The sequence below is a fragment of the Anopheles coluzzii genome, chromosome 3 (assembly GCF_943734685.1).
Source record: "Anopheles coluzzii chromosome 3, AcolN3, whole genome shotgun sequence".
Taxonomy (NCBI): Eukaryota; Metazoa; Arthropoda; class Insecta; order Diptera; family Culicidae; genus Anopheles; species Anopheles coluzzii.
This window is the reverse complement of record NC_064671.1, coordinates 42,791,402-42,816,823: the sequence shown is the minus strand read 5'-3', so window position 1 is coordinate 42,816,823 and position 25,422 is coordinate 42,791,402. Positions and strand designations below refer to the sequence as shown.

At 41.2% G+C, this 25,422-nt stretch overlaps 1 protein-coding gene across 2 annotated transcripts in view; it reads left to right on the top strand.

Moving 5' to 3' along the window:
• The first annotated feature begins 3,566 nt into the window (after positions 1 to 3,566).
• Positions 3,567 to 25,422, top strand: part of LOC120956508 (uncharacterized) — a 208,100-nt gene continuing 186,244 nt past the window's right edge. Inside the window, exon 1 of one of the 2 annotated variants that reach the window (XM_049608105.1) lies at positions 3,567 to 5,085. The gene's annotated coding sequence lies outside the window, so the exon portion shown is untranslated. Of the gene's footprint in view, positions 5,452 to 25,422 lie in introns of both variants that reach the window. The other variant, XM_040378010.2, reaches the window with a different exon arrangement.

The following is a 25,422-nucleotide window of genomic DNA, read 5'->3' as shown; positions in this document are numbered from 1 at the left end:
GAAGAGATCGTGTTGATCAGCATTCATAATAGGGTACCGGGTAAAAAAGGTGATCCTTTGGAATAGCATTCAGCAGCATCGAGCGGAGATAAAGCAAATCTCAAACCCCATTATGAAACGTAATTAAATTGGACGAGGTGAGGATTCCGAGGGAGTTGCCTTTTTTATCCGAATCATGATCTAATGAGGGTTTAAATAACATACAGTGAAAGTGTGCGTCAGTCTTAAATATCCTCATTTTAGTTTTATCTTCAACCCCATTTTACGATGATCTCGAAAGCGTATTCATTAGAGCGCTACCTTTAACCTTTGTCTTCGGTTCACCTTCGTCCCAGTGGTTAATTTGCAATTCCACCGGTAACTTATATGGGTTTGTCGCTGAATTTTTAATTGCCCTCTTTGCGTCTACGAGTAATGAGGAAAAAAGAGAGGAGTCAGATCGTGTCATTAACCGCAGCAAACTAAGCACGTTGCTTGCAATTGCGCCACCAACACCGACCAACTAAGTCAATCCGATTAACACCGTAATGAATCATTATCATGTTGGTCACGAGGTGGTGTGCAGTGTTAGAATGTGGCGTCCGTTTTTAGGTTTTTGCTGTTGACTGATATCAGACACCGTTGCTTTTGGTGGCAAATTTCGTTTCGCTTGTTTGTTGCACTCACTAATTCAATTGCATATCATTATGTACGACGAAAGGCATGCGGGGGTTAAGCGAAGGAAAAAAACATAGTCCCACAGTGAAGCGAGAGGCGACAATGTTTTTATCACACATTCTGGAATGGTAAAGTGATTTTGTTATCACTCGACGGAAATAATATTTCACTTTCCGCTATCCGTGCACATCGATTGCATCAAGCGGAGCATGAGGATAAGTTTTTCTTTGCGCTTCTCACTCGCTTCAAGCTTGCCTGTTTGCATTGAAACGCTTCTTTCACGTAGTTGAAAATTCTGCTCACTTTGGTGCAAGCAGCAGTAGCAGCAGCAAGTGAAGATTAAATTTAGCTGACGTGTCATACATCAGCCACATCCGGAGCGTTGCTGGCACTCGCGGGGAGCGACGCCGGGAGACAATTCTGCAAGTTCATTATGGTTACCTTGGCTGGATTGGCGACCGAGACAGACGACTGCAACGTTTTACGATGTCGTTTGGTCTCGGATGCCGCTGCACATTGCTCACTGGCACTCGCGTTAGGGCAGATGAAATCACGGGAAAAATGATTGCTCGCCCGTACCGTAACACCGCACTGTTTATCTTTAATAGTTTTATGTTTCTTTTGAACGTTTTAAGACCGAATGCAGTTTTAATGATTGTTATGTTGGTTGTGAATGGCCACAAATAAGCGGTTGGACGGAGATGTGATTGTAATTTTATGTGCAAAATAAAATGTTCAAGATACGGGAATGATGCGACTTTTTCTTTTAACGATAAGATTTTCTACCTCTCTAGAAGAGATTCCGGTCTCGTGGTACATTCGTCAACTCGTACGACATAACAACATGGCCGTTATGGGTTCAAGCCATAAATGGACCGTGCCGCCATACGTAGGACTGACTATCCTGCTATGGGGGGTTACCCAAAAGTCACTGAAAGCTAACCCCACAAGTGGTATAGGCAGGCCTTGACCGAAAACGGTTGTTGAGCTAAAAGAAGAGAAAAGATTCAGTTATATTTCAGCATGCAATGTGTAAAAAATCAAACACTGCTGTTGAAGTAATTCTTGCAAGAATCCGTAGCGATGAAATGTAAAATAATTTGTTAAAATAATTTAATTTGTGAATCAATTAAATCAATTAATCAATCAATTATCAAAGTCAAAATGTTATTCAAACTTTTCAACAATTGATTCAACAAGCATTGAAACATATTTAAATGATGAATGTTTATTCACGATTCTCGGAATGTTTTATTTTTAATGTTTATTTAAAAATGTTTTACTGGGCAAAACAACTATGTAATGCAATAAGAAATAAACAATATTAAACGAAAGATTTTCTATGAATTTGTGGACCTTTGGTTTTAAAAGTTGATGAGTTTGAAAAATAGAAAACCGCTCCTTTCTTATGAAATTGTTGCTGAGTTAGAAAAGAATAAAAATCTTGCTATCTAAAAGTGAATTTAATAAAAAAAAGCCCGGAATACAAGAATTACCACTGCATGATTATCCATGAATAGCAAACATAAAAATCCATATATTTAATCATTAGACATATTTTCCCAATTGAAAATGCTCCATCAGTACCGTTTACAGATAATGGAGTTCTGTAATCGATTTAATAATTTTACCACAACAGCAACAGCAATTAATTCTTCAGTTTGTTCATAGCCTTTTTACACTCGATTGTCTAGAAATAGCAAAACGCTATGCGGTTCCTGTGTCACGGTCAGTCACCGACTGCATTAACGGCTGGAATGGAAAACAAAACAAAACTGTCAGCCTTTTGCTGCATACACCGCATTCCCCACACATGGGCCCCGCAACGGGTGGTCGACCGAATTGTGCTCAAGGCCAACAATTCACGGGCGAACGCATCCGCTCTTTCGGTGCCAACCGGAAACGCCGTGTCCGGGGTCAGGTGCACCCAAACCCCGAGCAGATGATGGTTCGTTCTCACACCGAAAGCTCACCAAGGCGCAAGGTTCATCTGTAACCGTATGGGTCATCCCATCGTCCTGGTGAGCGTGTGTTCATTGTTGATGTTGCTGATTTTTGCCTTCGCTTTCTAGTTTACTGGGACAGTAGTTGTATCGGGCAGTGGGCAATGAAGTTGGTGAAATGCTCGTGCCAAGTACGCAGCCGTGGCCGAACATGTGAGCAGACACGATTCCCCTATGGTGGAGAACGAGCCCGGTTTCGGTCAGGTTGTGATTTCATTCAAGAGAAAATCTAGCAAAGCATCACTAACGCCGTGATAGCTGGTGCTAACCGTTGTGGAAAGTTCTTCGTTGGGTATGAAGATAACTTATGAATATGTGAGCATTTTTACTAATATCAAATATCTGATTTATGGGTATTATGCTGTAAATTTATGCAACTATAAATAGAATTTTAAAATTTACAATCACTTTCAACACACTTTATAAAACAAAGAGTATTATATCGAAAAGCAGAATTAGAATTGATTCAACAAAATTGAATTAGCTTAAGGTTGAAAATAGCGTAAATCACTTTACGAAATTAAAATTTAGACTAAATAGCAAAATAAATAAAAAAACATGAAAAGAGTACGTGAAAAGATACAAAACAAATGGAATAAAATATAAAGCATAAACAATTCCCAATCCTTTAAGACACAACATCTCTCAAAATTTTATTGATTTTTAATTCTTAATTTTTATATAAATAACACGTTGTTGGATACTTCATATCTTTTTAAAGGCATTATATACTCCAATTGAAAACGCTTCTTGTAAAAATGTTACTACATATTCTAAATTGCATTTGTTCGTTTCATAAATAAAATATACTATTTTGCCGTTTACTTTCCCTTTCTGGTTATTACAAACACACACTCCACGCTACCGACTGATAAGAAATTCATTCCCCTGGAACGATGATTTGTTTCGCAAAATGAACAATCCCGCGCTGGTTGGAGATGCTGTTCATCCGGACATCGTTCGGTTCGTGTGCAGGCGAGCCGAGGATCTCGTGCCCGGTCCATCCTTCGGCTTCGGCTCGCTGGCAAGCGCTGAACACGCTCGCCGGAAGGCGATGATAATCATCCTAAGCATCCGTCACTGCGGGCGCTCACCGTATGGACCAGTTTCATCTCGCTGGGCGACGGAACCGGGTCGAGTCCTAGCGTGTGCGAGCACAAACCCGCGTATCGCGCGAACGTGAACGGCTGAAAGTAACCGAAAGTGCGAATCGAACGGACGAACAAACGGGCGAACGGTTCTCGTAAAACCGGTTAACACGTTTTGCAGGGCGTTTTCCCCATTGTGTTTTGCGTGAGTGTGTGTATGTGTGGATTGAAAAAATCAAGCAAAAACGCGACGTGATTTAAAAGAATTAAAGTGATGTGTGTTCATACTATTTCTGTGTCAAATTGATTCGTGCTTTGAATCCCTCAAAATAAGGAAAGTAAAGTGTTGTGCGATATTTGTAAGCCCATCGCGTTGAAGAGCAAGTAATAGAGGGCTGTAGGGATATGCAAACAGGATACTGCAGTTGCGCTCGCCAGGATTACCAGCTGATTCATGGTCGACCGGCATTGGGTGCTGCGGGTTTGACTGCAGACAAAAATCATCAATTTAAATTTTGTAGCTTATCTCAGCGCAATCAGATTACGGGAACGGTGGGGGGCGAAGGATAAAAGTCCAGTGCGTTAAAATCATATCCCGTGAAAAAGGGACCCACACCGAAAATAGCTTACGTCCTTTCCCTGGTTCAACCACGTGAGTGTAGGGAATTGTATGAGAAGGTGTGTGGATGCGTGTGTGTATATGTTTGTGGGAACTGGGCTAGAAACTGGAGCCATCTATAAAGTAAGCCTACTTCCCGAAAAGCTAACCCCAGAACGGTAAGCACAGATTGGGCGCACTGTGCGTATGTGTGGCACACATAGGTGAAATCTTTCCATCAACCAAAAAAAAAAACAAGGAGCATTCTACGGAGTCGTCTTTCTGTCTTTGCCACCAGATGGTGGAGGTGAAGCTGGTGGAGCTGAAGCTACAAAGAAGAAAAGACAGCGTACACTGGGTTCTTTCCTGGAAAAACAGTCCCGCTACCTCCCGGAAAGTGAGCCGCAGAACGGAAACGACAAAAATTTAAATTCGTCCCAACGCACTCTTCGCAACCGGAAGCGCACGACGGTACGACCGGGAGCCCCTTAGTGTGTTTGCCTTGGGGTGTGCTGTAATTGTAAGATTGACAGTGTGAGCCAAACCGTGCGCTCTCTGTGTGCTGCAGTGTGTTCGTGTGAACGTGTGTGCTAGCACATAAGCGTGTGCCATTGTGTGAGTGTGTTTGATTTTCAGTTTATTTAGTGTGTTGAAAGCTCTGCCAACGTAGCAGACCGAGGAAGTTTGCCAACGGCTTCGAAAAAAAGAGAAAAAAAGCGAAAGCACGTGGTGAAAAAAGGTGAGGAGAGGTTTTCAGCTTAATTTGTGCCAAATCAAAATATAAATAGTATAGTTTGTCCAACAAAATGTGTGCTAGTGAATTTGATACTACAGCGCACAATACATAAGATGCGTGAAGAGCGTAATTAAAGTGGCACAAGTTGACCAACTGGCAATTTCTGTCAATGCTGCTCATTAAACCGCTCATAAAAGTTGAGCGTTAGCAGAGTGTCGCTCCGAGAAAGTGGTGCCACAAGTGCCATTTCCAGCAAGTGGTGATAGTGGTGCAGTTGAGTGTTGGAGACAGTACACGGCGGGCAAACGGATGCTGTAGCAGCAGAGGAGCAGCAGTTCATCAACGCCACATCCAGCGGGCAGGAATAATGTAAATAATAGATTCTTATGCTAATGAGAGTTTCTTCTGACTCTTTGTCACTCTTCCCCGCTTATCCTATCCCACTAAGAGTGGAGCGGAAAATCCTTAATTTTCCGTACGTTATGGCGTTCCGCAAGAACATCGGTGCCGTTGGTTAATTGCTGTAAAGCACGCACCGTGAAGCAATGGGTCGCGGTGTTAATTGGATTTAAAGTTGGACATTAACAAGGCCCTCCCGCCGGTCGGAACGAATAGTGAAGCTGTATTCGCAAGAAGCCGTGTGTAATGGGGTGCAATTTATAAGCCACATCTTTTAGGGCGGATTGCAATTTAATTTACCTTCGACAACGCCCGAAGTCGGTGAGAGCTTGGGTTTCACCACATGGGACCGATTGGATTGGTAATTGTTAGGGTGGCAGTGGGTGGAAATTGTCGACCACGGGGATTTTGATAAATTGTCTGTGGTTAGTTTGGTCTACAGTGTGTCTCGAGCCAAATGCAACCGCAGAGGAAGTAAAATTATGGAAAGATATGTGATATTTCAGAACCATTTTGATCTATGAAAAACAATTAAGGAAAATCTGGAAAAACTATACGTAGTGGTTTTAAAATATCCAGCTTCACAGGATATTATAATTTCATATAATGTAAATGTCTAGTTATCGTGCAACATGTTAAACGTTAACTTTAAGCCATAGATGGTTTGACAAATTCTCTTCATAAAAAAAACAATTAAAAACGAGAAGGGTAAACTTACGAATCGTGGTGGAATTTGTAGTGGTACAGATATATCTCCAAAAATTTTAAAAATAAAATATATTTCCGTTCATACAATGTCACATGTCCTAAAACAAAGGATTTTCCGGTCGATACGAAACATAATGGAACCAATTCTAAACTTCTAAAACATTTGTAAAAGCCCAGAAATCATGTCATACGCATAATATAATAACATAATTACGAAAAACAGATAAAGAAAATTAAAATCTTTAATTGCAAAGATAAGTTTACCTGGTATTTTATTTAACTGTATAAACGTTTTAAATGTTAAATATGGCCAGTAGTTTCCTCACAGAAACATATTTGATTATCGTCAGTACAAACGCAATGAATATTGAATCGAAATGGTATGTCATACTAACACTTCTCAGCAAACGAAATGTACAAGATTGTCTGTGTACGTTTTAAATGGAAATGGAATTGCATTTATCTTCGCTTCCCATTTTTACAACTCGTTTAGTATGCCAAGAAACATACGGCTGCTCTGACATGACACAAACATTACAGGCGCATTTGAGCGATGCAATTTATTTTTTGACAATTTTATGAAAGACAGCTGACGTACAGAGTTTGATTTCTAGACCCAGAATGAAAATGAAAGCAAAATAACTTTTATCACACCCCAAATCAGAAAAACTCGTTCCCGTTGTAGTAACAATCATGTTTTAATTCAAACGCACAATGCTAACTTACAACAACTTTTTATAATGCTTCTCTCGTGCGTGAAAGAGTGCAATGATGTGTAATTTAAAAAAAAGATTGCCTTTTCTACTTTTTTGCTGCCTCAGTAAGACAACCAATATTGGAAGCAGACATCAGAGAGAAAATCATACAAAAACTCAATACAATCTGCTTCGGAAACGTTTATTCAAATGAAGCATTAAGGGAATCGCAGGAAATGGAAATTGCACAGCACCCGGGTAAAATAAAATAAAAATACAAACCGTTCCAAATAACATGCCTGCACATAACCGACGCACTACGCTCATAAAACCAGCCCATAAGCATGTGCCAGTATTACACCCAAATTCTCACCAAAAAGAAAGCGAACGGAGAGCAAAAAAGAAAAGAAAAAAGAAACATTAAACCCTCGCCCAGCCAAAAAGCTCAATGAGGCGTACGCATATAAAGCATTTGGCAATCATTTGCCTTTCAGCGCAACCAGTGCGAAATGGTGCCTTGAGGCAGTGTTGTGCCGTATGGCGGCCAGTGGTGTGAAGGAAATTTAATTCCCATCATTAAATTCAACCGCCCTGGTACGCCCGACTTGCTTAAACGCAGTGTCCCGTTCCCGAGGACGGGAAACCATAGAAAGTCATCGAAGGCATGTCAAAATTTCGGTTCGTTTTCCACGAATAAGAAAAAAACACAGTCCCCTCCCCGTTTTTTCGATGGCTTCATTTTGCTCTTGTACCTAATTCGCTTTATGATCGTGTGTACTTGGAAAACCCGGGAATGGAATGCGCTTTGTGTGTGTGTATTTTTTTTTCTCCGTTGGCTGTTGGAGTTGAAAATTTCAAGCTATTTTGCTACTTCTTGGCCGAGAGAGAATAAAAAGAATTTTCCCGAACTCGTTTGGCAAGGGTGTAAGGCACGGCAAGAAAAATCTGTAAAATTCTCATCATTGAAGTAATTTGTATATTTATGGTGGGTTATAATGGGCGATGGTTTGGAAGCAAAAAAAAAAAGACAGGAAAAAGAGAGAAGTAATACAGCTCCAGCTTGTGGTATAAAGTCCAAAAAGTAAAAGGATAAGGATTTTTGAATTTGCTTTTTTGTCTTGCTGGAATAAATTCTATTATTTTTTGCTCCGTTTAAGCGTTTCTGGTCGTTGTAGTAATTGCTAGAAAAGCTAATGCATTTGAGGGTGCTCCATTTTTTCTGCTTAAAACGTTTCCACAAATATATTTCAATCCAGAATTGCACACCGAACGCTTCTTAGTGGCAGACTTCTTTTTACCATTACCGCCAATTGGAAGAGGAGTTGTCGTCACAGCCGGTGCCGTGCCAGCCATGCCCATTCAAACCGAAGAGATTGTGTTCCACAGGGAAGCATAAAATCTCATTTATGAGCCCCATTAAAACACTTCAACACCACCAACCAACCATCTCGTGCCCGGCACAAGCATAGCGATGCTTGTTCTCGCTTGTTTTGTGGAATCGAATCGAACGATATTTGTGTCCTTTTTTGCGCACCACAAAAAAGGGTGCAAAAAAAAAAACACCCAGCATGGCTCCAGCGCGGAAGTGACGATGAGCTAGAAGAAACAGCTGCCAGCCACAATCGCGCAGGGGGGTGGGGGGGGGGGGGCGTGGGGCAGGGAAAAGGGCTACAGCAAATTTCGCCCAACCTTGGTAGCAAAAGTTTCATAACGAGTCAATTAAAACGGCTAACGATCGGTTACCACAACGGCACCTCAGTTCGATGGTGGCCTCTGTCGTGTTGCGCCTCGTCCTGCGTTCCCGAACGGAACGGTCCGAAAAGTATTTATAACTGTTCTCCCAAAGATGAAGGTATTGGCTGCCAGCCCAAATGCAGGCTATCATTCAATCGTATGAAAAACTGCTCCACCATTTCTCCAAAATACTACCGAGAGGTTTTATAGTCGGTTTGATTGGATGGTAAGATTTGAAGGCTAAGAGAAGTTTTGAAAAATGTTTCCTAAAGTGCCCTGTTCCTGCTTTTTTGTTATCGCTGGGCTGTAGCTTTCAGCGGGAAAAGAAAGCCATGCTTGACAAATCTACTTCCTGTTGGTGTGCTTTCGCCTTATCGGTTCGACATCGCTTTCATCATCATCATCGTGAGTAAACGATAGCATCACCGAGGTTGGGTATCGTCGAAAGACTTTAATTCTTCTTCTTTCCTGTATTTTCCCATTCTTCCCGAGACGAAATCTCTCAAACCGGTTCCACCAGCAAACTGTCCTTTTTGGAAAAGTGTATGCGTGGGCAGAAGTTCACCATTTACCAGCTCCACAGCATGACCAGTCTGGGCTGGTGTGTAGTTCGACTTTACCGTTCAAGCGTTCACTTTGACTGCTCATTTCGGTGCCACTTTTATCGGCTTAATCGGTGGTGAAAGTTGTATAGACCGGGGAACGATTTCCGATCAGATTTCATCGAAGCACTCTCACTCACGCGCAGTGTGTTAGCAATTTTCTTTACCCGTTGTGTCTGCTTCACACAAACGTGTCTTAGCTATCTTAGCTATTAAAGTCGGAGCGCTTTAGGTGAATCGGTTTTCGGGATGGTAGGGACGGACACAACAGCAGGAAGCTTGAACGGATTGAAACAGCAGCACACGGGCTGCTTTTTTCGGAACACTAAATGGCGAGACAAATTGCCTATTATCGCTGCCGGGATAATCGTGGTACGATTTATTTTGATCCATGATCCGTGACCGGTACAGGATTGATGATGTGATAGGTTGATGCTGTTTCGGTCGGCGAAGACATGACCCAGTTCAATTATTGTGACGGTTTGAATTGTGTACAGTATGCTTTAACCTTTACATGCTGCTACTATGTTTAGTTTAGTTACAGTTGTAAAGATGTTAGCTCATTAAAGTTACTTTTCTAGATATTTTTAGATAGTTATTCACAAGCAATCAATTCACTCAAATTCTTTAAAAGTATTTGTATTTTCAATCATAGTCTAATAAGCAAATTTCTATAAAAAAATATAATTTTGATTATACATCTCCAGCATAAGCGTGGGTAAGGCAATCTAGAGTCAAATATTGCATATTTTTTTGACAATTCTTCTTGTGGTTTGCGTGCACAAAGGCGTCAAAGGCACATTTACATCCAGAAACCAAAGTAATGTTTACATCTGTTTTATTACCGAATTAAATTTACTAGAATCAAGTTAAAGCTTTGAAATTTATTAAATTAAATCCCATACATCTCTAACCGCTTTAACATGTATTGTTGAAGGACCTCTTTGCATTTTCAATCACAAAAGGAAGAGCGAAAAAACTGCAATCAATCAATCATATGTCTGTATAGAAATCCGGAGTGTGCGCAAGTTTTGAAAGCTTTTGACGTACTTCTATGGGTTCTGTGTTTGTGTGTGAGTGCGGTTAACCAATTGCCTTGCCCATCCAATTCACCGACGCATCACACCTAACCGAAGCCGTCTCACACCAGCCTTTATGGCACTCTGACAACGTAATCGCTCATCGGTACACTTTGCCTTTTCGCCACAGTTTGTGCGTAAACTGCCACTCCAAAAAAGGAAACCTGAAAAGTGCTTCCGGAAAACCGAAACTCATCCAACCAAAATAAAAAATAAAACCGAAGCATCATTCCCAACCGCAGTGTCGGAAAAAAGGGAAGAGCAGTTTCCGGGACTAAATGCGAGTATGTTTGTGAAAATGAACGTGTGAGCTTTTAAGCAGATAATTTACGTGATAGATGAAACGATATAACGCCATTTCAAACCAGCCTCCCCTCGTTTTACCATCATTCAAAAGGCAGCTGTTAAATTATACCGGAATTTACGCACGTTTTTTCGCGGTCCAACTTTTCCGGGCCACTCGGGTTGTGCTAATCCTTTTGCCGGGAAAATCAGTTCGGTAAGTTGTAAGCCACCCAGGGCACACTGGAATGAGAAGAAAAAGCTTCTTCATGGGCTTAAATAATTGCCCCAGTACTATGAGAGCTGAACGCGTCCACCAACCCCAAATCAAAGCATCCAAGCCCTATCCACGGGCCGTGGGTGTTTGCTGGGCCACGCTTAGCAGACACGATTGAAAGGCTGACAGGCGTCAGAGGCTCACCCACATACTGACCCACTTCTCCTCGCTGTTTTGCTTTGCCAATCTGTTTGCGGCGTTTTGTGAATGATTTTCTTCGCAGCAAATGTTCGTGTGAGAGTTTTTCCACCGGTGCCAAGTAACAGTGAACGATTTTGCCTACCACCTCATTTACTGAGATCCCCGGCACTAATCAGGCTTCCCAACACTGATTACCGCACAGATTACGTCACTTCACTTTTCACGCTTCACGCGCGTCTTGAAGAGAGGTACCTGATTCTATGGGAGCGAAAGAAAAGGAGAACGTAATAAAAAAGAAGGGATTCTCATGAACGCATGCTGCCGCCTGTTCGTCGAAGTTTGGTTAAGCGGTGTAAGCTTTCGAGAAGCTTTCTTGTCAATCGCAGACATACTGGCGCGTAGGCGTATTCTACACGAAAGGGTGCTTAATTAGGTGCTTCCTAGAAAGACGGGTTTGCAAAACCTGCCAAACCAGTCCAGCCTGTAGCTGTAAATGTGCGTTGACTGATTCAGTCTGTCGGTGGAAGGGTTTTCGACACACTAACCGAATTACATTTCAACATAGCAGATAGTTAAAATATACTTGCGTATTGGGATTGAGCGATCACGAGCAATGATTTGAGTAGAGGTTATTTTTTTTATTAAATCAAATTTAATCAACAGGAAAAATGATAGGTAAAAAGGATGCTTAAAATTACGATTTTTAAAGTCGTAACCTATGTTTATGCTACCTGGTAAAGGAACTTGTCTAGAACAAAGACAGTGATTGGCATGTGATCTAATGCTAGAATTACCAGGGGAACAGAAACAAAGATAGTCATGATAGTCACGACTTATTCTAAACATATCTTCAATAAAAAAAATCGCTTCTGATTGTTCGGAACATTGTCTGCGACTGCGAAATAAACAAGGATATGATTGGCATTAGTACTGGGTCAGTAAAATTTTTAAAGACTAAAGCTTTAGCTGCTAATTTATTAACCATAACTACAGTAACTGAAACATAGCGTAAAGACAAACGACAGTGGCTAGAACAGAGCATAACATTGTATACAAACAAAAAATAAAGAATAAAAAATAAAAACTAATTACCTAAACTATGGTAACTAGGACAATGATCAGCGTTTTTATAGCTCTTTCTGCCGTATGACCAGGATCGTGTCCATTTCGCATATGTTTTTGGGTTCCATCCTGTCAAATTTTTAAACCGAATTACAATTACTAAAATTACAAAAGAAACGACAATTATTTCACACAAGTTATAACGAAAAGAGAACGCTAAGCACATTTACCTTAACCACTTGAACCAGAACATCATGCACCCGACAAATAAACTATAAGACATTGCCCTTACTCTTTTACCAGACAGAACCATTGCTCCCTGGCATCAGAAGCATCTGGTTCAGTTCACCCCAGAAACACATGCCAACTAAGCGTGGGAAAGCTTGTTCCCGTAGGTCGTGAGGTTCTCGTGAAATTTAATTGAATAATTTTGTAGATTACAGCACATTTTCACAGCGTCGGTAAAGGTTCAACGTCCTCTCGTGTTCTTGGTAAGATCGTTCATGTACGAACTGGGCGGGCACAGCCACTGTCCAATTGAAATAAAAAGTTAAAGTCTTCCAATATAAGCTAGCATAAATTGCAACCATAATGCTTCAAAAAAGCTCCCGCATCGCAAAAAAGGGAATGGAAGCAGCAGCACTGTACTTTGATCCTTTTTACCACCGCCCTTCCGTCAACACTCCACAGACAGAACACCGAAAAGTGTGTGTGTGTGTGTATGTGCATATGAAGCGAAACGAACAAACATGAAAAAATTCCATCATATCCAGAGAGATGATTCCAAAAGTCGTTTTATTCCATCACCATCTTTTCCTTGGTGTACCACTTTTTTTATACAGTACGACAGAAGCGTCTGTGAAACGGTTTTTCCTTTCGCCTGCCTTCTGGCTGTGTAAAATAGAGCAACCTTTGGGCGCATTGCTTCTCAATAAACGAGGGAAAAGTTTCACCATTTTCTTGCGGGATGCGGCCAGTTCCCGCATTTCCCCTTGCGACCGTTGCGTTAAACTTTTGTATGTTTTACTTCTCGTGCTTTTGAATGTATCTAAATATGTATCCTTACGGTGCGTCCGAAAAAGCAACCACCGTGTGAGAATGAGATCAATTTTTGGAAGGTTTTGAGAAAATTCCAACGGTCAACTTTTTCACATAACATCGGCTGGGACGAGAACGAGGTGGTGATGGGAAGGAAAGCTTAGTCATCCGGGGTAATGGACGGCTGAGGAAACATGAATCGCCGGAAGACAAGAATTGGCAAACTGAATTAGGTGGATTATTCTTTTGAATTGGAGTTTACTGGTCCTTTTTCTTACATCAAGTTTTGGCTTATTTTGAATTTGGTCGCCACTGAGTGCCGGTGGACATCGATTAGTTAAATCATCGACCCATCGGTGAAGTCTTTGTTAGGGTCGTAGATGTAATCGTGTTAGAAGGTTGGAAAAAGCTTCAGGGATTGAGACTCATTAGATAAATCCACCACGAAATTGGATAGAATGGCACAGAGTTGTCGTCAGCGAATGCCGAACTCTACCGAGAAACGGTCTCAATACGACATACAATTGCTCTTGCCCTTACTCGATTTATGTTAATGCATGCGGAAAAAGGAATGATGTGGTAGAAAGTACGTTAAGTAAGCGAATGCTTCATTCGCTTTTACCGTATTTCACCGCCAGCGCTAACATACGCTTAAGTTTCTTCTCAGTGTCTTATTTAATCCGTGAACCCGGCAGCGTGGAACGTAACCTCCTCTCACAACTCTCCGACGGTAAAATGGAAGAGAACGAATAAAATATGAATTTTAAATACATTCACCATACCGCTACGCTACGTTTCGCAGTTGCTATCGAGGTAGATATTTCTGAATCAACGCAAAAGCCTGTACCAGCTGCGCCAGCGCCACCCGTCCTAAGCTTGATCCCAACCAGTTGTTGGTCTAAAATCTTATTAAAAACTTTATTAAATATGTCCCAGTCCAACCGGGCGGAACGAGGTTTCAAACCGGGGTGGCTTTTGCCCCGTTTTCAAGCCAAACGAGAGAAGCAAACGCCGTGTGTATCTTGGCTTCATATCGTGTTGAATCTTGTTCAGTACCCTGCCGGTCTACCATTTTATCCCCCAACGGGGTTGAAGCTGACCATCCAGACAAGGAATGTTAACTTTGCAGATGTTGAAATGTTTTACCGCACCCCGGCCGTCTAGCCGTCCGGGCAGAGTGACCGGATTGACATGAAACACTTCAATACATCGTTCATGTGAAGTGAACACAAAAAAATGTGATTGAAACGGGAGAAGAGATTGTCGGGCAGGGAAGATTGAATGACGATACAAATTGAAAGGTTTCGGTTGGTTACATTCTGCATTGGTACTGGTATTTCGTGCATTGTCAAGGGTGAGTTCATTTTCTTTGAAAAGGTTCAAACGGTCAATGATATGGAAGATGTGGAAGGTGATGGAGTAAGCAAGTTTGGGGTAAGATTATTCATCTTTACAAAGTGAAAATATGGGACTAAATATAGTGAAGATGGGTTTTTGTTTATGAATAATTCATACAAAAATGTAGGAAGACAGATAATGAATGCCAAAGCTATCTTTTTGTTAATTATTTCTTAACCTAATGCTATGTAAAATAGTATAGTATATAATTTTAAATACGTTTATTTACTAATATTGACTCTTCGTGTCCTTTTTATTGGTTTTGCAGTAAATGTTGTGTTGAATATATCATATCATACAAATCAATAAATAAAAAAACCAATAGCAAAATAGCACATAATCATTATCTTATAGCAAAAAGCAGTTACTCCAACAATAACAAATAATCAAATAAATTCAAAATAGTAGCAGAATTCACTCTGAATTCACTCTCTCAATATCAAATATACAATTTGAAGTGGATTGTTCTCAACAAAATTGGAATTTTAATGGTTTGTATTAAATATCAACTCTATCTTCAGTCTATGTTGCACTGTCGATTTTAAATTGACCGTTTCGCTTTGTTATACCATACACGTGTTCAACAGTAGCGATATGCAATAATATCATACCATATGGTTCGCACTTGTACGCAGGCAATAAAAACGCACCAAGTAAATTAAATGTTTCACTTTATTGCATGCTCTCCAATCGCAACCGGTGGAATTGTCATACTGAAGAAATAAATAGACAGTGAATTTACGATGATGTCTGGTTATATAGTCCGCCCATGTGTCTCTGTAAGCCGATTAATTTGAATGTCAATAGATTCGCTCTTTATATAAGACAAAAACAATGGTCTGTTTTGAAAATATAGAACATAAAAAACCTTTGAGCACAAATGTGTTACACATTTAAAATCATTGAAATTATTAGATCACTGCAACAGAGTACAAAAAAATTGATATTTTGTGTGAGTAGATATTCTGGGAGTTTAGATGTATTAGTAACGCATAAATTTAATCATAATAAGTTCATATTTTATTTAAGCTTTTTTGCAAAAAGCGTATCATCTATGCGAGATGGTCTATGCGATATAATCTATGCGAGATGGTAGGCATTATCAAACTTTGCCCAGTTTTCACTCACTATGATTTTGCATGCGTGACATTGAGATATTTTTCGTGTGATGTTCCCATTCGAAATACATTCTTTTTGCTCCCATCTGGACGTACGTGTGCAGAGCAAAGTGAGTGGAACGAATGTGTGAGAAACTTTCCTCCAACTTTTACCGGCTGGACCGTAGCCGTGGACCCCGAAAAACGACAAACCTTTTTCTCACCCTCTCTCTCTCTCTGTCTCCTGGTGTGCGTGGAGTGGGTCACGAAGGCTAAGCCTACCACATACTAAGCCTACTTATCGCCATCACGGTATCCAACAGAAGAAAAAAAGGGACCAACTTTTACAGAAACCAAGCTACTATCGGATATCGTAGAAGAAATGGAAGAGAGGGTAACACGGTGGTAAGCAGCAGCCATGGTGGAAAGTTTATCTATGACTCAAATGAATGATGTGGAAAACTGGTACAACCGGAAAAACTGAACCCCTTTCCCGTTGGGAATTGTGCTTTTAGGGTGCGGTTTAGGAGTATAAGGAAGGGCGATTCTTCAAAGGTACCAGGTAGAGCGAACCGGTTGTCCAGCTGCTAATTCTATGGGATCTATTCCGGTCTGCCAAGGCATCAGAGTTTTCGTTGGTTCGATCGTATCGGTGCGTTGGGCATTCAGATGGGATGTTAGTAAGCTATAAGAGCCCGGCGACCAAAGGCAATCCCGGACTGTACTCGATGGAAAGGGTGAATGTTCGGAGTGTATCGTTACTTTTTGTTTTGATTTCCTTTGTTCCTCAGCATGTTGGGCAAATAAGGATTGTTTTTTTTCTTTGCTGGCATTGTGTTTTGCGAAACCCTACAGACTAGAAGGAGCGAAGGCTGAGCATGATCAGGATTTGGCGCAGCGACAGACCCGAGATAGCGCAAGTTAGCAGAAACAAGTTCCTTCCCGTTCCACCTGAGATGTTGGGTTTTGATCGATAATGGAAAAGTTTCACCGATGAATCATGGCAAAATAGGAGGCACATTGGAGGGAGGTTTATTAATTGTTTTCCAATGAAGTCTTCTGTTACGCGGTCTGTTGTTTAAAAATGAGATCTATTTTTTCTCCGTCAAAGCGATCGATAAATCGGTTTTCTTAACCAAGAACGTGTCTCAATTTACATTCGATACATATTCATTAGGTACATAATAAAAACACTTGTGGGTTTTTCTCTCGCAGCGAAAGGTATTCCTATACTAAAAAAGCAACATTTTTATGCTTATATATGAGAAAAAAATCTTCTCAAATGATCCATACTTTTTGCAAATAAATTAGAATACGAACGTTTCTTATAAATTGATGAAATGAAGCTAGCTGGTCAGACAGATGAGACAGGGAATGTTTGATTTTTGTTAATGTGTGCATGCATTTTAAAAAAAATCGAAACATACGCAAACAAAACAGATTTGTTGTTTTTATCATACACATCGTTAACGTACTAAAACAACATTTCTAAATAGCCCTTCAGCACCTTGATATAGTGCACAAAAATCCAATTTTTATACGTCAATACGCTACCCGTTTTTATTACATCTATCAATTTGGGCCACAGCCAGCGCCAAACCAACCGCCAGCAGAAGGTAAAACAAAAACAGAAAACTGACGAGACGCAGCAAGAATAAAAATTATGCTGATATCGAAAAAACACCGCAACGATACGCGCGCGACCCTGATTTTTCGCAACGGCCCCGTTGCAGCTGGCCCCAAACTGTCGCCGGGGAGCTTAAGAACGAAACAATGAAGTCACTGTCGCAGTGAAGAATTGTGATCCCCAAGGGGATGAGACAGGGCTAGAGTACCCTATCGCACGAGCCTACAAAATTGATAGAGAGGAAACAAAAAATTACCACACCAGCCGGGGCAAGTGAAATCTCCCAAGGGCGGGGTTTGCGGATCGATGCGCGCACTGGCGACCCCTTGGCGGAAATTTCCTTTGCTTCCTCCAGTGCTGCTTCCGAACGTCTGATGGATGATAAAATTTATAGACACTTGGAAAATTTATGCCCGCCTCTTGGCCCGTTTTTAGATAAAACGAAACGCACAAAACACAGCACACGCACTGCCCTGGGATGGTGCAAAGTTCGGTGTGCTCATTTCAATTAGCTAGAAGTTTTCCGTTGCTCCAACCGGTACTCGAGTCTAGGTTCGGTGATTAGAATGACGGCAGAGCGGAAAAAGAAGGAAAAAAACAACAACCAACTCGCCGAAGCGAGGCTGTGGTTTTTACGTTTTTTGAAATGGGTAAACAATCGACCCAAACTGGCGCAGAGCTTGACGTGCCAAAGTGAGCAATAAAAGTGAATTAACAACTTCCGGAAGTTTGTTCAACAGTACTGCTGGTTGTTTAAAGCACTGCTTGAAAGCATCCAGCTGAACGAAAATGATGCAAACCATCATCATCAACGGAAAGTATTTGCGCACGAGGCAAAAAACAGGCTAATCGATACCGCCATGTAATGGATGGTGCGTGTGTGTGGGTGTGAATGAATACAGCGATGGTACGGAAATTGATTAGGGTAATTTAACAACATGCCTTCGTCGAACCCCCAACACACCCAACAAAGCACACGGGGGAGGAGAACTGGGTAAAATTTGCACACAAAAAAGGAAACAACTCCTATTACTTTGCGATTGAGTGTTTAGCTAACAAACAACTTCATCCGAACTAGTTGCATTTGATCTTTTTCCTCCTTGCTGTGCATGGGTGAATGGGTGGGCGTTTTTGATGGATGGACTACATTTCAAGTTTCTAATTACCATGTATCATTCAGTCCGAATACAATGTAGCGCTTCATAACTACACAAAACAGGAAGAAGAATTTCAAAACGAAACTATTAAAGGTTTTTTGTTATTTTGTGTACGCTACTAAAGTTTATGATATAAAGGTAGCTTTGTTTAGAATTGTCCAATAAAAGACAATAAAAACAGCACTGCCATGGGGATTTAATACGATTGTCAGATGTAACAAGTATTTGAGAAACATGTTGTCGATGTTTAAACGACATCGACCTTTGTAATTTGGGGCTAATCATATTATTCCACATTTTTTAAACAAACTACAAATACAAATAAGTTAAAAGAAACAGTGCAGTTTTTATGTATGGCAAAAACCTCACCACACTTGCGCAATCAAAATAAGGGTTTCGTAATTTAGCTTTAATTTCAATTATTACCCATCAGGCAATACTGTCTAAACATTAAAGCATCTAATTATCATACCCTAATTAATCGATGGATCCGAATGCTCGATATCCTAAATAAACGGATAACCAGTACGCCATTGGTTCCACTTTCCAGAGAAAGGCCTATTAATTTTCCCAAATTATCAGCCTCAAGAGTTTGAGTAAGAAGTTTCGCAACCCGTTCCGCTAACCAAGAGGAACCGGTTTCTAGGTCAGTTAAAGTACTCGGAAGGAAAGGTTGCCTCACACGCCAAGACTACGCGTCAATGTTTTTGCGGTCGCGTCAAATGAGTCTTGCAGTGCAGGGAGGCGCATTAATTAAGGGTAACTTTTACACACTACCGACGCAGCGCGCTGCAGCGTTGAAGCTCACCGCAAAACGCGCGGGAAGATTGAGTTTGCGCGAGACAAAGGGGAGTGCTTTTAAAAAGTCCCTTAATAAAAAGGCAAAGTTTGCAAGATTAAAGCAAGTAGTACGGTAGGTAAGCGTGACTACGCTGCGAGTGCGGCGAGTTGGATGCTGTTGTATTTTTCTGTTTTAAGAGATTTTTTTTATTTATCTTAATCAGTGTGTTGTAGCAGAACAGTACAGAGAACAAAGTTTGTGTCAGAGCGAGAGAAGAAAGGAAAACACGTAATGAAAAGCCTTCCTAGAAAGAGCTAGCGAGGGAAACTTTCTCGCGAAAGGAATGAAATGATTTAATTGATTAAATCTCTTTCATGCGTTCTGTGTTTTGGTGGTGTGGGATTTCTTTGTCTGGAGAAAAGTTTTGGAGAACGTTTCACGCTGTGCCGGGAGCGACGAGAAACTGTGCAGCTTGTGTGACAAAAGCGCATTTAGCGTAAGATGCAACGGTGGCGGGAAAGCGGACATGCCATCTGGAGCTGGGTTACAAAGTGAGTGCGAGGTGGTACTTTCTGCAATAATTAAAAGTAAGTTGAACGAAATAATGTAAAGCGATTTCCCATGTTTCCTTTAAAATTGTGGTTTAGTTAAAAGAAATCAAGCTTTGTAAATTGATGTTACTTTAGCAAACAACTATAAATAGAAAATATGTGGCTATACATGATTAAAATTTTAATGATAACAATATGTGTTTCTCTATTTTTAATACTTCATAACCGATGTTTCAATAATATCGAAAATATTTGCAGTTTCATCCGATAAACAACAACAACGATCATTTCGAAACTAGAAAACAAATAAACTGGAAAATATCCATTTTTAAGTCACATCCAAGCGTTACTGCAATCGGAATGTTTCAATTTGTTTGATCAAGCAAACACCAAGACACGAGCGTGAGAAGCTTGTGATGAAACTAGTAATTTCACACCCACCACGGGGATAGAAAGTTTCCTCTGTGCCTTCCTTCCTGTAGTTGGTGTATTTTCTTGTGTCGCTTCGCTCGCAAAAAGCAAAAGTTTCTTCCTCCCAGCCAGCGCGCACCAGAAACGATGACGGCGATGAAGACAAATTGAAATTTTCTTCATGTCAACCAGTGAGGGACAATTTCAAACGAAAGAAACACCATAATTCCAGCACTGCCGGAACACAACTTTGTACTTCGCCGTGAGCTGAAACGCGGGAAAGGAAATTCGTTATCTTCCATTTGTTGTTTGCCAGTTCCACCGCGTTCCGGGAATGTGAAAGGTGACCGTGACACAAGCGAAACGGCAAATCAACGACGCAAACGTTGTAACTTCTATCGCATCAATCGAAACCAACTGTAGCAAACTGTGTGCGCGAGAGAAAAGGGCAGGAAGCGTGTAAAGTTGGAGTGAGGACTATCCAAAGCAAAGAAAAATCGGCAGGAATTTTTGAGCAGTAAGTACTTTAAACGGCGGTGTTGCGCGTGTGCTTCGGACAAATCGTACCGCACTCGTTTTTGTGGTGTGATTTTAGCCCTAACGGCATTCTGGCGAGTTGCGAATGGTAGTGTAGCAGCGCACATCTGTGTTTTGTACAAAGTTAAAAGTGTTTTCCACCATTGCATACAACTGTTGCTGGTGGAATTCGTAATTTACATGGCGGTTTGTTGTAAGGTTTGGTATGCCGGGGATTGAATTAAACATGAAATGTGATTCGCGGTTGGCTGATGCTAATGCTATCTGAATTGGTTCACCTGACCTGGTAGAGAGTCAGTTCTGCCAAGTACCAACTCTAACTTTAAGTTATAGTTGATGAAACTTTTTTTTATCTGCTAACGGACATGTGAATTTCGATTGCAATGTAAAGAAGATGACCTTCTGGATTAGCTATTACTTCCAAACAAGATTTTAAAGTTTTCCTTTCTCTTATTCTCAATTTTTCTGTTTCGTTTCCTTTTCGCTTACTTTTGGTTTATTGCAGTCTTAAAGTCTGTGTAGACTCTCTGGGTTGATAGTTATGAGTTCTCGTTGTAAATTTCTTGTAGCTAGCAACAACTACTACTATTAAGTATTGTATTTTAACATAGTACATATTCTCGTGAGCAGGCCAACAAGACAGAGAGAGAGAGAGAAAGAGAGAGAGAGAGAGAGAGAAAGAGAGAGAGAGAGAATGAGAGTGAGAGAGATGGAGAGAGAAACAGAAAGAGAGAGAGCGAGACATATTCTCCAAAATCCTGATGTTTAGAATGAGTTGTGGACAATATATTAATGTATTAAATAAGCTTGCGACCATTTTTTGTTTCTTTTTATTGGCGTAACTAATGAGAATCAGAAACCGTCCGCCCTAGCAAGAGCTGGAATGTCTAGCTCATAGACTATCTGGTAGTTCCTATGGCCGATCAGAAATAAAATATTGACGGTTTGGTTAAATTTTATTATTGCAAGGTGTCTTGTCTTTTTGATTTGAAATCCCTTTAAACCACTTTTTCATGAAAGAATTAGCAAAGAGCAGCATATATTTAAGTTATTCTGTCGAATGCATACCTTTTTTGCAATGATACTACAGTAAAATTATGCTACAGTAAAAAGTAACAACACCATGGAAAATAAAATGGCAAACATTAAAAGGTGTTGAATGGTACCATGCAATCTGACCCCCAGCCCCGTAAAAGCGTACTATAATCAGCCACACTTGTTGTGCAGTATTTTAATTAAACAACACATTTTGCACGGTGAACCCATTTGCCAGTGCAATCGAATCCATTAGCAGTTTACTCTTCCTCTGTGAACTTCGAAAATCTCATTTATTCCACTCATTTACTGTATCCGCGTGAGGGGTGTAGAACACACAAGTCCGACCGACACTGTTTCATGTTAATCCCGTACACTTAACGAGGATGTTCGAAGCTTCATTATCGCCCGGATGAAAAGGGATAAGAGCGTAATAGTTTGTTTCAATTAGCAGGATTTATGCGAGTGATTTTGATGTTTCCTCGCCGATTCATCTACCCACGCGGGGGCTAACCTCCACGTCGTCCATCCTTGTTTCATCCATCAAAGTGTGTGTTCCTTCGGCTGAGGAAATTTCTTCACTGGATGGGCTATCTTCATACCAATTACTTTGGGATTTAGTTTTCAGCACAGTACCCTTGCCAGCATCTTTGGTGGTAGCTTTCTAGCTACCCCTTGCACACCAAGCTGTCTGCTGCAGCGAAGAATAAACTTCAGCTTTGGTTCTTAGTTTGGTGTAGTAAGAAAATGGTGCGTAGCTTCTTTCATAGCATCGTTAAACCGTGCAACACCACACGTCGGTGAAAGGAAACGATCGAAAATCCTCTATGCCGGCAGGCCTGTTGGCAGTGGACGGACGGTCCCGGTCCCGAATGGTAAATTACTTCGGATTCATAATGCATAAATTTCACACTCATACAGGCTCCAAACGTACTAGATGATTCGGTTCCGGCTTCTTGTAACAACAAAAAGAGAAAAAAACACAAAAGGATTCGCTAGCAGTTCAAGGTGAAGAAAGGCAAGCACCGGTACAAAATTTATGAACCATCTTCGAGAGCGCTGGTACGATCGATTTTTGCCACTTTTGGCAACATTGGCATTGTCGGATGTAAAACATTGTCCATTACATTGGCACATGGAACGCACAGGGGGCGCATTTGAATCAAAATTTGCATTTCAAAACCACGGCCCAACAATGGGAGTATTTATGCTGTCTAGCCAGCACGGAAGTCCCCTGTCGAGACTGCAATATTATTATCGTTTGGATGGAAACTTAAAACGCTTGCAAAGCGATGAAGCGTTAAAAGTTGGCCGGGAACGTACGATACGAAGTACGAATAATGTTTGCTTCGGAAGAGCAAAATTTACGACTATTGAAAGCACTTGAACGTACATGAGTAACGAGAAAAGGAGCGAGATAGTTCGTAGAGAAGTGAACTGTTACTTGATCGGGGGAATGATACATATAATGCCCTCCCGAGATATATAATTTACAAATCAATGTGACTAAGCTGATCTAGCAGGTTGAGATAAACGTACGGCCATCCCACATCTGGATTGGTATTTTACTAATGTTACTTTAGCTGCTACAAAATGTCACTGTCAATATCATACACAATTGTGAATGAAACAAAATCCATGTCAGTGTCACATACTCAATAGTGATAATCAGAGGTGATGTTTAAAGAGTTGGTGTAACCAATACATGCTTGGTGACGTTTTAGCAACTAACAATTGGTCAGTAACTTTATCGTGACTTGTTTTTACTGTGACCAGTTCTATAAAATGTCACTGACATAGCAAATTTCGACTGAAACAAGATCAGTGTCACAAGCGTTACTGTGATGATCAGAGGTGAGGCTCAAACAGTTATTGCGACCATCACATGCTTGGTGACATTGTGTGCAACCAACTCTTGGTCAATCTCTTGGACATGACATTTTCTGTCGGTGAACATCACGATAGTCATGTGAGATACACTGGTGGACATAAAAATAGGAACTTTTTTCTGTGACCGAAAGACATAGTTCTTGTCAGAAATATTTGGTAGCCCTGAAAAGGACTGTTTAAGTGGTTTTTGGGAGGAGGTGTTGCGGTGTTCCACTGAGCGAAAACACATTCTAACGGTCAATCAGGTGACCGTTATTCGCTATCACTTCCTGACAGCGTTTGGCCATATCGCCGATGAGATTACGGCATTCGCTTCTGTCTATGCGTTCCCACATAAACTTGCAGCGTGTCCATAGATCATCGACTGAACGTGCAGGCTGGTTCTTAAGCTGACGCTTGAGAGTTGACCACAGATTTTCAATCGGGTTGAGGTCAGGACTCAACGCAGGCCACGGTAGAACTTGCACATCCTGGTTTGCCAAATAACATTTAACTGTTCGCGATGTGTGCTTAGAGTCGTTATCATGCTGAAAGATGTAATGCTCTTCGTCTCCGAATTGTTGTCGGGCGTATGGCAACATCTCACGACTAAGTATTTTTCTATACCCTTCCGAGTTCAGTGTCCCGTTGATACGGAACAAAGGACCCTTGCCGTGCCAGGAGAAGCAACCCCACACCATTACGTGGCCGCCTCCGTGACTAAGGGTTTTTATCGTATTTTTCGGATGATACGCCTGATTAGGAAAGCGCCAGACGTATTTAATGCCGTCCGAACCATCCAGATTGATTCTGGACTCATCCGAAAAAATGATTTTGCTCCACCAAAACATGGATGCAGCTAAATGTTCTTCGGCAAACCGAATGCGCGCTTCTACGTGGTGCGGCTGCAGCTTACGAACCCTCCTCGGTCTCCGGGCACAGAACCCAGCGGCGTGTAAACGGCGAGAAATCGTTTTCGCCGAAACTTGCAAACCAAGCTCCTGCTTGATACGAGTGCAAGTTTTGAAAGGATCCGCCCTGATCATCTCAACAATCCGCGCGTCAACGTCGGCCGTTGTTTTTCGCGGACGACCTGTCGATTTACCCGTAGCCTCGCTACGAATGGCGTTGTCCACAAACGTCCGCGAACGGCCGAACGCCTTGCAGATTGTCTTGATTGGCACGTTCTCACGATACAGCCCCTGAATGTGTTTTCGCTCCTCTGGTGTGCAGTGCTTTCCGCGACCCATGATGATTTTGTGGAAATTTTAAATAGCAACCTTTCACCTTGACCACTGATGGAAGAATGAAGCACAACACGGTTTGGCTCTCCTTTTATACTGCCGCAAAACGCTGCCGGCACTCAAAACTCAGATAAGTAGCGCACCAAAAATGAGAGTATAAAAGGCAAAATTCGGCTATTACAAATTCAGTACGCCTCGAACTGTTGGCGATGACACACCTAGTGTATGCAAAAAAAAACACACAAAATTTTTTTTCCTATTTTAATGTCCACCAGTGTATGTGTAAGCATACGAGTGGTCCCCAGCAACAAAATCAGCATGTATTCTCGCTCTGTTTGACATGACAGACCATCAAAGGTGACATAGCGATAAAGCATGCTCATTTTGTTCCTTGAGACCACACGCTAAGTATAGCCCAAGAAGGTCTTGACCAAATGAGTGACCAAGAGATGGGTGCTTAACAAAATGTCACCAAGCATGTGATTGGTCCTCCAACTGTTTAAGTCTCATCGTTGATCATCTCAGTTGTGTACGTGAGCTGATTTGAGCTTTGTTTCAGTCATGAGTGTTGGTGACTGAAACAGTGCACTGTTCACAGCCAGAAAAAGTCATGATT